The sequence below is a fragment of the Martes martes genome (assembly GCF_963455335.1).
Source record: "Martes martes genome assembly, chromosome: 1".
NCBI lineage: Eukaryota > Metazoa > Chordata > Mammalia > Carnivora > Mustelidae > Martes > Martes martes.
The window spans coordinates 111,422,350-111,440,682 of NC_137888.1; the positions used below are offsets into that span (position 1 = coordinate 111,422,350).

At 34.7% G+C, this 18,333-nt stretch overlaps 1 protein-coding gene across 1 annotated transcript in view; it reads left to right on the top strand.

The window, feature by feature from the left end:
- Positions 1 to 9,233: 9,233 nt before the first annotated feature.
- Positions 9,234 to 18,333, top strand: part of OSTN (osteocrin) — a 40,975-nt gene continuing 31,875 nt past the window's right edge. The window contains exon 1 of the mRNA XM_080819645.1: positions 9,234 to 9,300. The gene's annotated coding sequence lies outside the window, so the exon portion shown is untranslated. The remainder of the gene's footprint in view (positions 9,301 to 18,333) is intronic.

An 18,333-nucleotide genomic window follows, 5' to 3' on the forward strand; every position in this document is an offset into this window, starting at 1 on the left:
TTTCCCCATAATTTAATTTTAGATAATACCTACCTTATAAGGTACTCTTTAGGATGACATGGAGAGACACTACAGAGTAGTTGTTAGAAACAAAAACTTTAACATCAGAAAAGTTTGACTGAAATCTTGTCTTTACCATTAACTAGTTTCTTGACTTCAGCTAAGTTTTGTTTTCTTCTGTAAAATGAAGATAATCATAATGTCTACTTCAATGTATAGAAGTGGAGATTTAAAAACAATGCTGTCACATAGTAAGTTTTCAATAAATGCTGATTATTATAAAGACCTCAAAAACATAATGTCTGTATCAAATTGATATAGACACAATGTCTGTATCAAAAAGGTAATCAATAAATTATTCTTATTAATCATTGTCTACCCCTATAATTGTCTGTAACTTTTAGACAAAGAATGCCTGACTCAACATGAGAAAACATGATAAAAATATGTAATATGAAGTTGGAAAACGTTCCAGAGTATCAGGTGACCCTTTAGGGAATTACCTTATAAAAATAGTGTAAATAAGCTAAAAAAAAAAAAAAACAAAAAAAGGAGAGCTGAATTCTTCACAAAATAATATGGAGACCATCCTGGAGTTATCTGAATTTCAATTTTGTCTTCTCCATTCAAATATAGGTGCCTTGAGAACAGGGTCAGGACTTCCACAAACCCAGCAAAACTACCTGAATATTAATGGGACACGCAAATATAATTCTTTAAACTTCAGGGGTTTTTTCAATTGTATAATTGTATTAATAATAATAATTGCCTATTATTTAAGAGTATTGTTGTATCCATAAGAGAACAGTTACAATAGCAGTAATATAAATTACATAAAGACTTGTAAATTCTGAAGTGCAATATGCTGACAGGTCATTATATCATTCTGTGTTTAGGTACTGTGTGTGCATGAGAGAGAAAGAGAGAGAGAGAACTAGTATATATATTAGTTGGTCTTCTAGTGGGTTTCTGGTGTCCCAGCATTTCCGTGCCCTTAAACTGATAACGTTAGTGGTTTGAACTGCTAGAATTTAGCAGACAGAATTCTGTAATTAACGTGACCAGTGGGAGGGATCTTAATGGGGAAGGGTGTAATGAGCAGAGTATCAAGCAGCAAAGGTACTCCATCAGGTTCAGCAAACGGTGTGGCTGTAAAAACTATTTTGAAATATAGCCAACCAGACCAATTGAAGTTCTAGCCCTATAAAATAAAGTTAATGTGCTTTCCTCAAAGGGGGTCTGTAAAGCTCTCGACTGTTGTAGAAGACTCTACAGAAAGTACATAGGTTCAGTGTGCCCTAGGTGTGGAATAACTCAAAAATTTAGGTGAACCAGAGTGACACGGGGAGTTCTACAGGGGCCAGAGGTAGTGTTCAGTCTTCTGACCCTGAAGATCATATGAAATGAAAATGTGGCTTGCTGGAGTTCACTTCAAGATAAATATCAATGAAAATATGAGGAAGCTTGTGAAAACAGTTCTCCCACTTATGAATTTTGTTACAGGGATGATTTATATATATGATAAATGCAGTAGAAAAGGAAGAACCTAGCTGGGAGACACGCTTTGCATCTCTCATGCAATCTTGCATGCATCTTGTCTGCATGTCTACAAAATTGGGATGATAATAAAAACAATATTGTTAGAAAAAATGAACAGAAAGGGATTATCAAAATATTCCTATACAGCAAAACACACAAAGAATGTAAGGAAGAAGACTTGTGTTTCCACTTAGCATATAGGAAGCCACATGACAATGTCACCTTCCCAACATCAAACAAAGCCACAGTTTTTTTCAGTGCATCAGGAGTCTGAGGTCAATAGACAAACAGGGGTAGATATTTCAAATGGTTACAGCCCCTCTGAGAGAAAAGAGGATGCACAAATTATTTAACCTTTGGTAGAACACCTAAGGAAGAGGTCACCATAAAAGTGGTTAAAAAATTGATATTTTAATATTTTTAAGTAAATATGTAGGCTACATGAGAATTTATATTTTTTAGAAGCTCAAGCCATAGCGAAATCCTCATTTATTTGCTAGGCCTATGACATGCTAAAATTAAAAACAAAAAGTATCAGGGACTGGATTCAGCATAGGAAACAGTAAATGAATTTGAAGTTAGAGCTATAGTAAATATTTTTACTGAAATACAGAGAAGAAAAAGAGTTAAAAAAAAAAAAAATCAGACCTTCCAGGAGATAGAGGACATCAAAGGATCTAATATATGTATAACTAGAATAACAGAAGAAGAAAAGAGAATGGGACAAAAGAAATATTTGAAAAGATAATGGCCAACTTTCTCCCTAAGTTAATGAAAGAAACCAACCAGAAACTCAGAGACCTTCAGGGTAAGTATAAATAAAACTATAATCAAACACATCATAGACAAACAGATGATAATAGACTTTCCATCAGACATAATACAATCCAAAAGAAAATAGAACATGAACATTAAAGTACTGAAAGAAGAAAAGAAATCACCTCAGAATCCTATCCTGAGCAATAATAACATTTAAAATAAAAATGAGGGCACCTGGGTGGCTCAGTGGGTTAAGCCTCTGCCTTTAGCTCAGGTCATGATCTCAGGGTCCTGGGATCGAGCCCCGCATTGGGCTCTCTGCTCAGCAGGGAGTCTGCTTCCTCCTCTCCCTCTGTCTGCTTCTCTGCCTACTTGTGATCTCTGTCAAATAAATAAATAAAATATTTTTAAAAATAAATAAATAAATAAAAATTAAATTAAAATAAAAATGAATTAAGCACTTCCTTGGACAAAATGCTATAAGAAATGTTAAAGGAAGTCCTTCAAGCAAAAAGAAAGTGGTACTACATGGAACTGTAAATCTAAACACACACAGAGCAGCATCAACAACAGTAAATGTAGTTAATATGAATTTTTAAACATTTTAAAAATCATTAAAAATAATTAACTGTACAAAACAAAAAGAGAAAAAAATTGTGGGGCTCATAACAGGTAAAATTAAGATGCATGACAGTAATACCCTAAAGGATGAGAGGATAAAGAGGAAGGCTACTGCTGAAAGATTGTTACATTATGTATGAAGTGGAAAACATTTGAGGAAGACTGTAGCAACATAATGATGCAAATTGTAAACCTGTAGCAACAAAGTAAATAATAAACAAGAGGTGTAAATTATAATCCAAAATAAGGCAGAATTAGAGGCAACAGGGAACAGATGAAACAAAACAAAATAATTTTAAAGACTGGAGTTTTAAATATATCAATAACTACATTAAATGCAAAGGTCAAAACACACCAGTTGAAATTTAGAGATTGTCCGAGTGTCAGATGGGATAGATTGATTTAAGGTGGAAGGAGGTAGGGAAGAGATACACCATGCCATCAGTAATCAAAAGAAAGCTATAGTGAATTTATATCTGTCTGAATAATGTCAGAAAAAGTAAACTTCCAAACAAGAGTTTTGCTAAGGATACAGAGGTAAGTTACATAATGATAAAGGGATATAAAAGGCATAAACATGAAAGGCAAATGCTCATAGAACTAAAAAGAAAAACAGAGAAATTTTAGACTTGGAGACATTGGCAATCCTTCCTCAGGAATTGGAAGAACAAGCAGACAAAAATCATTTAAGTATAGATTTGAACATTATCAGCCAACTTAGCTGAGATTTAGACTATTCCAGCCAATAATAATAGAATATACATTCTTTTTAAAGTACACACGAACCCTCACCAAGGCCAACAATTATATTACTGGCCATTAGGCAAATCTTGACAAATTCATAGGACTTAAAATAATGCAAAATCTGTTTCCTTAATACAAAACAAACTAGCAGTCAATAACCAAAAAAACATATGAAAATAAGCAAACATTTGGAAATTAACTGACATATATTCTAAAAAATCAGCAGTCAAAATTTTAAAGAAAATTAGAAAATATTCTGAATTACATAAAACATGAAAACAGAGCATATCAAAATGTATAGAATATAACTAGAGCAGTGCCGAGAGGAAAATACATTGTACTACATGCCTATGTTAGAAGAAAATAAGTATCTATATTCAATAATCTAATCATCCATATTAAGAAAATTGAAAAAGATGAGCAAATTAAACACAAATTAAGAAAAAGGAAGAAAACAATACAAAGTAGCAATCATTAAAATAAAATGACCAAATTATGATTCTTTTAATAGATAAATAAAATTTATAGAATTTTAGAATGACTAATTTTAAAAAAGACTGACAAAATAAAAATAAAAAGAATACCAGAGTTAAGAATCAAATAGGGGGACATCACCACAGATTGCACAAATATCAAAAGGAAAAAAGAAGTATAAATAACTTTAATAATTCCATGAAATGAATATATTATTTGGAAGATGAGAGCCAAGAGAGTGCACTCAGGGAAATCAGTTACATTGATTAGTCCTATACTTATTAAAGAATTTGAAATTTTAGTTAAAAACCTTCCCACAAAAGCATCTATTTGCACAGATAACCTCACTTGGTGAATTCTACCAAACATTTCAGGAGGAAATAATGTAAATTTCACACAAACTCTTCCAGCAAATAGAAGAGGGTTGTTATTGACTGATTGTCTGTGTCCCTGAAAAATTCGTGTATTGAAATTCTAACCCCCAATGTGATGTTATTTGAAGGTGGAGCCTTTGGGAGGTGATTAGGTCATGAAACTAGAACCCTTATGAATGGAATATTGTCTTTATCAGGGAGCTTCCAGAGAGCTCTCTCAGTCTCCCTGTCATGGGAGACATGTTAAGAAGACCACAATTTAGGAACCAGAAATTAGGTACCCACCAGACACCAAATCAGCAGATGCCTTAATTTTGGATTTCCCAGAGCATGGAAACTAATGTTTGTTGGTTAAGCCACCTAGTCTATGGTTATTTGTGTTACAGCAGTCTGAATGGACTAAGGCAGCATGTAGTTCTTCCCAATCATTTTATGAGACCTGTTACCAAAACTTGAAAAATATATTTTAAAGAGATAAAGGACCTATACCCCTCATTAATAAAGATCCTTAAAAAGTAATATCACATCAAATCCAGAAAAGGATAATATGTCATGGCCAAGTGGAATCAAGGTTATAATTCACTAGGGAGTAAGGGGTTGAAGGTGAATAAAACTGGTAAAGCAGGTCATGGGTCAAGAGGTACAAACTTCTAGTTATAAAATAAATAAGTTATGGGGATGTAATGTACAGCATGGAGACTATAGTTAATAGTACTGTACTGCGTATTTGGAAGTTGCCAAGAAAGTAACTCTTGAAAATTCTCATCAAAAGAAAAAAATTATGATTTTGAGTGGAAATCAATGATAACTATTGTGATCATTTCATAGTGTACACAAATATCAAATCATTACATTGCACACTTGAAACTAACATGATATTATATGTCAATTATACCTCAACAAAAAAATTAAACAGGAATAAATTTAACAAAATATGTGCAAGGTTTATATACTTTTAAAAATTAAAAAATTGTCAGGGGAAATCAAAGCTCTACATAAAAGGGATCAGAATGATTTCTTAGAGCACAAAAAGCATGATCAATTAAAAATGCTCAATTGTACTTCATCAAATTAAAAATACCTACTCTGTGGAAGAAAATGTTATGACAATGAAAAGAAAAGTCACAGAGTGAAAAAGAATTACGAAACAAATCTTATAAAATTCTTGTGTCCAGGGGCGCCTGGGTGGCTCAGTGGGTTAAAGCCTCTGCCTTCGGCTCAGGTCATGATCCCAGGGTCCTGGGATCAAGCCCCACACTGGGCTCTTTGCTTGGCGGGGAGCCTGCTTCCCCCTCTCTCTGCCTGCCTCTCTACCTACTTCTGATCTCTCTGTCAAATAAATAAAATCTTTAAAAAGAAAAAAAAAATTCTTGTGTCCAGATAGATCAAGAACTCTTACAACTGAATATTAAACAAAAGATTTGAACATTCACCAGAAATATACAAATGGGAAATAAGTACATGAAAAGATTCTCAGCAGCATTAGTCATTAAGAAAATACAAATGAAAACACAGTGAGATACCAGGATGCATTTATTAGAATGGCTAAATTTTTGAAAATGGCAATGAATATCAGATCGTAGTAAGGGTGCTGAGCAAATGGAATGGTCATACATATCTGGTAAGAATGAAAATGATAGAACCACTTTGGAAATTGGGTTTACTATTTCCTATGAAGTTAAACATACACTCCCAACATGATTTAGGCATCCAGTATCTGTATTTGTCTAGGTGAAATGAAAACATAAATATCAACTCAAGGACTTCTACATTAATGTTTATGGCAACTTTATTCATAATCACTCCAAAGTGGAAACTACCCAAATTTTCACCGACTCGTGAATGAATAAGTAAATTGTGGTACATCCAATCCAATAGCACACACTCTTGCTAAGAAGAAAAAAGTGTTCATACATTTAGCAGCATGGATAAATCACAGAAGCTTTATTCTAACTGAAATAAGCCAGACACCAATGACTACACACTGTATAATTTCCTACAACCTTCCAGAAAAGGCAAAATTATAGGGACAGAATCAAATCGGTGGTTACCAGGACCTGGTGGTTGGGTATCGGTTTGACTGTGAAGAGACAGGAAGGAGATTTGGTGGGGGGCATATAGACAAAGTCTATATCTTGATTTTAGTGGAGGTTACATAATGTTTACATTTGTCAAAACTCCTAAAACTGTACATTTTAAAAGGCCAGATTTTGTGTGTATAAATCGCATCTCAATAAACTTGACTTAGAAAAAATGTTAAGACGTATCAGATTTTAATTCAGGTAAATCATGGCTTTTGCAGTCAAGCTGGTCTTCACAAAGAACTCATTTTGAATGTCTTTTAACACAGTTTTGAGGTTAAATGATGTGCTGGGTCTTTTATCTGCCCCCATTCAATCCCTTTTCCAGTTGGGTTTGACTGAAGGTAAACAAAATAGGAGATTATACTGAGAAAGCAGAGTGAAATTTTGGTGTTTATTTCCTAAATTCCCTCCCCTGTTTGCTCTTGACTGGCTGTGTCCCTTGAGGAAAGGTCACATTTCTGCCAAGCAACTTTGTCTACCCATATCCCTCTGTCTCTACTTACCTTTAAGCCTTCAAGACTAGGGATACCTGTACTCTGTTATCCTCTTTGGTTCCTCTACACCTTGCCCACATTAAATTCTCCTCAAATTATTCCATTTCCACATGCCATCCCTTTACTGTCACACTCCTGACAGATACAGAGGTGAGGTTCAACTCCTGATTCCATCATTTTGTAGCTGTGAGCCCTTGGGCTATTCATTTCACATATTTGAGTGTTAGTTTTTTTCATCTGTTAAATGTGAATAGTAATACCTCTTTGGCAAGGTTTTCATGCAAATTAAATAATGACACACTAGCTGAAATTTTTTCATTAATATTTTCTCCCTTTCTCATCTTAGTCTCTCCCTTCTATCACCAGATGCATATTCTTTTTCAGTTTCTTCACATGCTCCTGTTTCTACTCTGTCTTTCAAGGTAACAGAATTTCCCTATCATGTATAAATGCATAAGCAATTTACATAGGGATATATAATGTGCAGAACCCTGTATAAATGGCTTAAATGTACCATGGTTATGTTCCTGGAATAAACTTGCTATTTCTACTGCTGCAGAACAGTTAAGTCAAACTTTTGAATTAGGTCAACAAAATCCACAAATAGGGTGGAATCTTTGGACTGTCTAAGCAGGGACAGATCTGGAATAAATCAGCCGCAGATATCACTTGTCAGCATGCTGAGAGAGAGGCATTTCAAATAAGGGTAGAAGGTACGTCAAGAATATTGGCTTCTTGTAGCATTACGATGCATCCGTTAAATCTATACTGAGAGTTTTCCATCATGTGGATTCAAGCTCACATAATCGTTTTATGGCAGTAATGTCTAAACAAGGGTCCACAATTAGGCTGTATTTTTATCTTGACTTGAGAACTATCACTGCCAACTACTCAAATTTCAAGCTTGTTGAGACATATGTTATCCCTGGAAACCCTTCAAAAAAAAAAAAAAAAAGTATTTTACTGTCCCACCAACTCAGTGTGCTCTGGTCAGTTCCCCATCTAGATCCAAATTAACCATGTAATAGTTTCTACACTGGTGACTAGTATTTTAAATGACTTTTAAAGAAAAACCCAAAAGAACAATTTTATTTCTATTTGCACAAAACATAATCTGGCTTGGATTCCTTTTCTAGCTTTTTAAAAAATGAGACAGGATGAAGCTGCGGAACAAGAACTGGATATGGAATTAAGATATGTATTTGAAATCTGGTTCTACTACTAGTTCCTAGCTGTGGCCTTATAAAGTCACTTAATATATCTAGCCTCAGTTTCCTTACCTGTCAGATGGAGACCTAGTGTTGAATCAAATGCGCTAATAATGATCTAACAGCATAATACCTCTAGGACTTAATAACTTATCTTTTTACAATCTGTGTGGGTAAGGTTGCAAATGTGCTTAGTAGGAAATGGGAAAGAAGAAAACTTTCAGACAGAGGCAGGAATGTGTTGGTGAAAAGGAAATTAAAATACTGGAGAGCTGGGAAAGATAAGAATGATTACAACATCTGCATTTATAGCCCACATGTCACAGTTCAGTATTTATAGGTTTGTTAGTGACAACCTTCCCAGTATAGCAATGTTAATTCTGAAGTCGCTGTCAGTTTCACTGACACAGCACTGTGCACCTGACCGAGGCTGAAACCACTCACCATTTAGATGATCATTGCATTTAAAGGTCCAAAAAATACACCAGTAAATCAGTTTGGGTTTCTGATTATAATCTCCCTAAATCTTACTTTGAAATACCCTAGTGAGTTTCTTTCTGACAAACCCGAGTGCATTTTTGTTTCCCAAATATGATTTGTAATTATCCTAGCTAGACTAAAACCTCAGGGAGAAGTGATGTGTCTAAGGCTGAACACGATAATAAATGTATACTTAAATTTTCCAGAGCCCAAGATCCTGTGCTACTTAAATACCGTGATCAAAGCAATAGATAAAATAAATATGGAGAAGAGTAGGATAGGGAAAGAGAAAGACTGAGAGAAATAAAATAAGAGAGTGGGGGGAGAGATTGAAGAGAGGCTTGAGAAAATGTTCAGTGGAAAATCTAGAAATGATGTAAGAGAAAGCAAAGGCAGGGATTGGAGTAAGGGGTGTATAACTGAAACTATAAAAACTCAGAGAGAAAACTCACCATCAGGGCTGAGTTTGGGAGAAACTGCACAGAGAGGACTCTAAAGTTAGAATCTCCTGATTTTTCACAAGGTAAGTTAAATTTAAAAGCTATGAGAAAATTTTAGGGTTTTTTTTTCCTTTGAGCTACTTTATTTTTTTTCACATGCTTCTTAAATGTTTTTATTATATCTTGATTTTGAATGTTTTTGGTAATATTTCCCTCTCTAAAATGAGTAGAAAATCTAAGAAGGTAATTTTTAATACAAAATTAAGGAGGAGTTAATTCAGAAATTCGATAATTATTAGATTATTCATTGCTTTTCTTTACCATTTCAAAACAAAAAGAAGGACAACTCAAGATAATGATTCTCTATATATACTAATAGTCTTAAGTTTGCTTGCATTGAAGATGTCCAATTTAGTAAATGTTTAAATGTATAAAAGTGGTCTACTTTTAAAAGCCTAGGTAGAAAAGAAAGGTTTCTCTTATCTTTATTTCTATCAAAGTTGGAGTTTAAGATATATCCCTAAATTAATCAAATTCTAAAGTCAATATTCTATGTTCTTTAAACCTAAAGTATCCTCTGTTTTTCTTCTTGTGGAACTCAAATATACAAGTATGATATTAATAACAGTTTAGAGTCTACCCTTTTGTATTTGAAGTGCTTTTGCTATTAAATGATTGAATTGAGAGTTAATCTGACACATACATTTGAGCTGTGTTTAACAACAAATTTAAAACTTTATTTCAGGTTTTGATCTGTAGGATTAGTGTATACTCAATTAATTGAGTTTTGCTGATGCAAAATATTGTTCTTTCAAATTACAATGATAGACTCTATAGGTTTAGGAATGTGATAATTATTTGTTTCTAAGTTACCTTTCTAGAAATTAAATAATTTTAACAATAATTTATGATGATTTTAATGTCCGTATAAGCTATAAATTGAGAGGTCTCCCCCAAAACTGCAGGCGCAGTATGTGTCTTTTTACTTTGATACTACTCTTCATCACTCATGGAATTTTTCTAAAGAAACTCTCCCGTGGATATGAATTCAAATCTCCTCTTTGTAAGTGAATCACACTGTGGTGTCATTCAATAAGGCATTTGAAGTTGACATTTGTTTCTCCCCTTTTTTTCTTAGAGTTTTGAAGTGATTCCTATATAACGAATCATGGGCAGTAGAGAACCAGATATATTTAGCAGACTGGATTTAGGGTCCTCAGAAATATAATTTTAACTTCTTATTCAAATACTTTCAATGACTTGAACTTTTGATTAATAAAATTAGATTAATTGAACTTGTCCCAAAGGAATAGAACTCAAAGTAAGCAGTCCCAAAACACTGTCCCAACTTTGTCACTATGTAGTTTATAACTTCAGGCAAGACTTAAGCCCAGAGCTGGGCTCAATAATATCCTGTTACTAAGGAAAGAGACAAAAGAGCTGGAAGTACCAGGGCTATTGAGTGGGAGAATGGCCAAGGGATGCTCCCACATCATCCTGTTTTCCTATATTAGAGAATGAAGTCTCAGTTTCACAGTATCTTGGGCTTCATCTTTACATATCACTTAATTTAATCTTCTTGCCCATATTTTATCTACTGGCATCTCTACCTACTGGACAACTTCTGCTTAGAGACTCTGCTGGCCTCAGAGGAACATAGTTTTGGGGTCAGGAAACAGACTTCTAATCGCATTCCTGACTTCAGCACCTTTCACTCAGCCTCTCAGGGCTTCATTTCCCCCTGGATACTGGGAGGTAATAAAAGGTGAGGCCTAAGTTCTTTCTTAGCCCTGGATACCTCTCTACACAGGCCAACTTCTCTGTAGCTGAGATCTCTCTTCTTTGGAGGTCTCTTTTAACTGAGCCTTCCCTCTTCTTTTGCCAGATAGTTGTCAGGGTACCTCTCTGGAGCAGTAGTTAGCATCACCTGCCAGTAATTTCCCGGTGCCTTGGTTGGCTTGAACTGGCTATTGCCCAGCCTTACCCTTATCAGTGTCCCATCAGCCCAACCCTCCACAGGAGGCTGCTCCCACAGGAATAGTCCCTCTGCTGTGCTTCACCACGCTCCCTCCTCTTTTTTTGTCCATCTTAAATCTTTCCTTCATCTCTTCTCCCTTGGCCAACTTAACTGTCTCTGAGCCTTGCTGTCTCATTGTTGAGAGTGTTAAATTCAACAGTTTCCAAAGAGCATGCCCTCCCTTTCTGAAATTCTATGTTCCCATGACACATAAGGCTGTAATCATGTGGCAAATCCACTTTTATTTCTTTTTATTTTTTAATTTTTTAAAATTTATTCGACAGAGAGAGTGCACAAGCAGGGAAGTGGCAGGTAGATGGGAGAGGGAGAAGCAGGCTCCCCACTGAGCAAGGCGTCCAATGTGGGGCTTGATTCCAGGACCTTGGGATCATGAACTAAGCAGAAGGCAGACATTTAACCAACTGAGCACCCAGTTGCCCCTAAAAAAATGAACTTTTAAAATATCATCCATGCCACTAATGGCAACCTGGCTGTTGACCTACCAAGTCAGAACTGTGGTTCCCATGGGACCACTTTGGTGGTTGCATTTCCCTCTGAACTCTGACTTGTCTATCCACACCAGAGCTCTAAGAGGCATGCTCTCTTCCTCTGCCTTCTCTGTGGTCCATTCCTTCCCAGCCCTTCCCCGCTAAGTCTAGTTCCAGTGACAAGATCCTTCATTCCCATAATATCCATGGTGGGTTTGCTTTCATGACACAGATAACTATGCTATACCATCAATATCACAAAACCTGTGAAAATCATCATCTTAACAACATAGAATTTAATAAAAAAGTCAATAAAGATTTCTTATGAACTATAAAACAAAAATATGTATCATAAAATTATAGTAAATTTTCAATTAAAAATTCACTTTTGTTACTGTAATTAGAACTGAATAATTATGTTTTGAGTATAACTGAGGTTAATTCCCTTTGTTTTCTTCCTGTTATGATATTCTGTTGTATGCTAATATTTTCATACACATATTTCATTAAAATATTACTGCTGAAATTAATGATAATGCATAATATTCTGTAACACCACATGCTGGAGTGGTTGTCACTTATAACTCTGGTGAAATTTCTTCCCTCATTCAGTATTACTTTGTTAAAATTTATTTTCTACCACCTTGTCGTAATTCTAGATTTCGAGTAACTTTGTTTCTTAAAATGAACAAGGATAAAGAAAATATTTTTCATAACAAAAAAGTGGCATGGCATATTTTGTTAAGTGGCCAGATTTAGAAAGCAATATCAGGATAATGATAGCTATTATTTGCATAATTAATTTGTGCTAGTCACTTGTACTATTTGTAATCCTTATAATAAACCCACAGAGTAAATCTGTGCCCCATTTTCCTGATGAAAATATTAAGATAGAGAAGCTAAGTAGCATGTCCAGTCAAGAAGCATATCCATATCTATGTAACTTAAGGATCGACCTCTTTCTACTAATTGACTTCATTGTATTAGAAAGTATATATAAAGGACGCCTGAGTTGCTGTCAGTTGAGTGTGTATCCTCAGCTCAGGTCATGATCCCAGCCCTGGGATCCAGCCTAGCATCAGGCTTCCTGATCAGTGGGAGTCTGCTTCTCCTTCTGCCTACCCCTGCCTGCCCCGCTTGTGCACTCTCTTCCTCTGACAAATAAATAAATAAAATCTTTAAAAAAAAGAAAGTGTACATGCAGTATAAGGAATTAGGATACCAGTATTCTAAAGTAACTCAGCTTATCTCAGTACATCTATTTTAAAAAGTACAGTTATAATATTTTTCATGTAGATCAAGCATGATTGATGTGGTGACGAAAGAAGATAAATTAATTTCAAAATAATAAAGTACTATGCAAATGTTTAAAAAATGGTTACTTACAACAATTGTACTTGAAAGAAATGGAAACATTCTAGGAAGAGTCTGCTGTTGCAGGAAGAAATTCCAGGGCAGGGCAAGCAGTCCAGGGGTCTCCACTTTGACCAGGCTGGGAGCAGCTGGAAGACAGGGAGGGTGTCTTACTCACTTTTATATTTCTGGAGCTTGATACATAGTATATACCTTATAAGTGCATCCTTTGGAATATGATAAAATTTATATTTTTGCCCTTCACGTACAATTTAGTCAGTACTTTTTAATTGATTATATTGGTTAGTTTAATGTAATTAAACTGTAAGTTAATATTTTTATTAAATATTATACGTAGGTGCAAAATGGGATAAAAGGTAAAGGACGTGGTAATGTTCTACAATATCCTGAGGCTCATATGTGCCATCTTTAATCGCATTTATCCTTTGAAAGTCTTTTTATGACAGATAAAAAATTCCCCATGTATCAAATGGCCAAGCAGCACGTTTATGTACAACTCTACCAGCTCTTCCCTATCCATAATTTTAACGACTCTTGTTTTTCTCATTATAAAGCATTAGAATTAAACCACAAATCCCCTTAGCAGAATTGTCTATAATCATACACTAAATTTTTTTTCTATTTCCAGGTGAAATCATTTTATTTCAAGAAACTTGCATTAATTCAGGGATCTAAGCACAAATTAAGTTTTGATAAGGAGAAATCTTAAACACAGCTGGGATAATTATTGGAGAATATTGATTCATGTTGCTTTTGTTAGAATGAGAATCTGAGATGTGAAACATTAATGGACTTACTGGAATTCTGGCATGAACTTCACCACGTATTACTGTGATTATGCAATTTGGGCAAATCTCTTCCCTTATCCAAGCCTTAGTTTCCATATCAGTAAAGCTGGAATGTTAATATCTGCTCTACATTCCTATTTACCTCCCACATGAGGCTGCTTCATTCATTCATTCAGCACATCATGTTGACTCTAAATACCTTGTTAAATATATTTACCTGAGCTTTTTAGTGATGCAATCTTCCTTTAAAGTGTCATTATAGATTTCCTTCTTAAATTTTTGCAAGAAAGAGATTAGTAGTATGATTAAAAATTCCAACCAAGCAAAAAAGAGATTTAACAACAGAATTTTGAAATTTTCGAAGGTTATAGTGTCTAAAAAAAAAAAAAAAAAAATGAAAAGGGTGCCAAATAGAGTAAAATCAATTAACACATGTATAGTAGTAAATTGTCATTCTTCCTGATTCATAGCATTCAGAGAAAGTCCTTTTAAAATGCAGGTGCCTGCCACATGAAGAAGACATCATTCATAAACATTTTACTTTATAAGTAAAATTTACTTTATAAGCAGTTTGTTTTGGAGATGGAAAAATGTTTTAGACTTTTACAAATCGGTTATACTTGAAGGAGCATGAAACTGAGAGTCTGAAAACGTAAGTTGCTTTTCTGGCTCTTCTAACTGGCTCTGTGATTTTGGAAAACTTACTATTGGCGACTGAAAAGCAATGAAAAATGAGAAAGAACATGTTCCTGATATTTTAACTAAAAAAAAACAACAACAAACAAAAAAGGAAATGTTAAACTGCTGTCTCAATTTGCACCTTTCTTTCAGGATCATACTGGAAACAGAAAGCAAAATATCCACCACACAATTTACTGAAAATAACAAACTTTACAGAAAGAATGTTAAATAAAGGTCTCAGCAACACGAGCATTTTTTCCAATATATATTTGTGAGGATGATATAGCTTACATATATATATATATATATATATATATATATATATATATATATATGGAAGCTACAACTTCTAATTCAAATTGTTTTGGGGCAAAAATCCTTAGTGATTTTAAGTCTTTTATTTATGAGGATCCAAAAGCAATTCCCCACTCCTAAAGTTCTAAGTGCCACAGCTACACTGGGTTCTCTTGTTTGTGGGGCCAAATTCGCCAGAGGCAGGGGAATTGAAGCTACAGGAAGGAAGAGACCTCCAGCTCACCTGGTCTGAGTCTCTGCCTTCCAGCAAACAAGTGTCTCAAACACCTGGTTATTCCACTCTTTGAAGAAAACTAGTAGCAGCCTTCTTACCACTCTGTTCAAATATTGCCACTCATTGAAATATCGGAATTATCTGTATTATGCCAAACTGTAAAATGGCTCTTGGTTGTTTAACATAAATGTTGCACCTCTTGATTGTTTAAAATAAGCGTTGCAGGTTGTCTTTATGAATGCTCCCAAATTTTCAGTTCCCTATTGGGTTGTTGAGTATAAGCTTTATGTTCCCTGGAAGGATTTGGCTTCAAAGATCTACCTTCAGTCTAATTATAACCCTCTTGGTACCTGTAATTAATTTTTTCACATTATCTTATAGTTTACAAAGCTATTCATGGACAATTTAAAGTTCCCATTGAAAATTTTTTACCTATCATAAAATAAGAATAAAAGTGATAAGGTTTTTTTCATAAATAATTATATCTTTATACATTTTCAGTAAATAATATTAAATATACGATTAAAGGTACTTATTGCTGTTATGTGGCAATCCTAAACCACATCCGTAACATTTATGCTATTTGTAACTTAATTAAATAATTTTCAATTAACTGAAATTGAAATGTGAATTCATAAAGTGAGTTTTATTAGACAATTTTGACAATTTAAGCATCTTGTTCAGGGTCACCAGACCAATATATAACACAGCAACGACACTTCTCTCTATCCTTCAAATCTAATTCTGAGCTTTTTCCTCATCATCACAGAAATATTTTTCTGATGTTATTGAATACTTATTTATTGACTGAAAGAGTTATATTTTTAAAAATACTCAGCATAATGACTTAAGCATGATGAAAAAAAAACAAGTAAGCGTTTGAAAGTACATTAGATGTATCATATTTCATCCATTCTGATGCACATTTTAACATCTCAGAAATTGGAATGAGTCTTACACTTGATAGCATGTCGTAATTTAATTCATAGCATTTTTTTCCTCCTAAAATACACTCATAAAATGGGATTTTTTTTAACTATAAATGACATCTTAAAATTAAAAATTTGGAGGCCCTCCCCCTTCCCAGCTGGAAATACTTGAAATTCAAGAGGAACATGTTCATGTCAAAACCTAGAGACAATCTTATGCATAGACTGGCTGATTTGAGGGACAGAAGAAAGGCCTTTCTAGATAAAGCTGCACCAACTGTTATCATTATGTACAATGTCTGCATTTACACCAGAAAAGAGCCAGATACACCAACAGACTTTTAAAAAGCTAGAAGCAACATTAGAAGTCATTTAGACCAAGCATATTTCACTCAGCCTAGAAAGGAAAGGGTTTGCCTAAGCGATATGGTCAAGCCAAGGCAGAGCCCGAGTCTCTCCAGACCTGGAGCAGGTCTTCTACGACAGTGAACCACAAGAACTTTGTGTTAAGCATTGTCCCTATTAGGTCCTCTTTTGAAATTAAAAAAAAAAAAAAAAAAAAAGATAATCACTCTGTTATCTACTCTTCCTGAAGCTTTCCTTTGCTAACAAAAAGACCTGGGTGACTATAACTTATGGAGCATGGTGCTGGGCACACTGAACTTATTGTTTTATAGATTTACTCTGGGCCAAGGTGACACCAATTGCTTAGATACCCACCATCACTTTCTAAGAAGACAGTGAGTAGTGTGTGTGTGGAGGGGGTGGGGGCCAGGCATATAGGGTCACTTCGTAGTGTCAGAACCAGGGACACTTTACTTGTCCTATTAAATCACACTTAAAAAATATAAAGTTTTAATTACTTTGTAGGTCTTTTTTAAGACCTTTAAGACCTTGATTTTTAGTTTTTGTTGAAAATAAGGGTTCAGTAAAGTCTATTTTGAGTATTTCCAATCAAGTAACTAGGGTAAATTTAAAAATCCCAAAAGTTACTGGAGTAAATTAAAAATTCCCAAACTCAGTACTCTTGAGACTTTCTTTCTTTTTTTTTTTTTTATGATTTTATTTTTTTATTTATTTATTTGACAGACAGAGATCACAGGTACACAGGCAGGCAGAGAGAGAGAGAGAGAGAGAGGAGGAAGCAGGCTTCTGGCTGAGCAGAGAGCCTGATGTGGGTCTCCATCCCAGGACCCTGAGATCATGACCTGAGCCGAAGGCAGAGGCTTTAACCCACTGAGCCACCCAGGTGCCCTCTTGAGACTTTTTAATAGACCTACTATCCATTAGTCAGACATTAATGACAAAGTCTCAGGTTGAAGGGAAATTTTCTAAATCACCAGAGTAGTTTGTTTTTTTTCAACACCAACCCTCAAGACAGATAGTTTAAAAGTGTGATTAAAAAGTGCATGCAATCAGATATTGGCTCACACTCTTTCTCTTTTCAGTTTAACTTCTTATTCTAACACCTCCTCTCACTCCTGTTTGCTTGCTCTTTTAGATCTGTGGTTCTTGATCTTTTCTTTTTTTCTGCCTCAGTCCAAGTGAGAGATTTTTTTTAGTAAGAACAATGACTCATTACCTCACTGATTCTTAACAATGCAAACATCTTTCCTCATTTTAACAGAATTCTCATTTAATTCTAGCCTAAATATAATTAAATAATTTTGTTGCTACTGTACTTTCAGAGCCTTTAATATGCCAGTATGCTTGTTCAATGTTTCTTTAAGGAATATACAATATACATTGCTTCCAAAACTTAAATGACAAAACTTCACACACACACACACACACACCCCAACAACCTTGCTCTCCTCACTGCCATTCCAGCTAGAGTTTGGAGGATCCCTTTGGGTTATAATTCTGACATGTGGAAAGGTCTTTAAAACAAAGGTTGAGAAGTTACACAACGTGAATATTTGTTTATTCAGCAGTATTATTTAAATTGTGAAAATGCAAGAATATAGTAAACCAATTGGCTGACAACAAGTAGAGGAAGCGCCTAATTCTGTAGGGCAGATCCCACGCTCACTGTCTCTGTTGAAGCTCCTCACTAGCCAGAGGAATATTATTCAGAAATCGCTCAATCCAAATTACTGATGTCCTGACAACTTTGCAAACATCTCCACTCTGGTGTATTCCTATAATGAACATCCTTCAGTGTTCTTTCTGTGATTTGGAGTGTACATGGGCCAACTAGATTTTAAATCATAGGCTATATTTATCCAGTATCAACAAAACAGGGAAATGGAGCTGGACCTACTCTTTCCCTTCCCTCCCTATAATTTCCTCTGTTTCTAATTTTGTGGC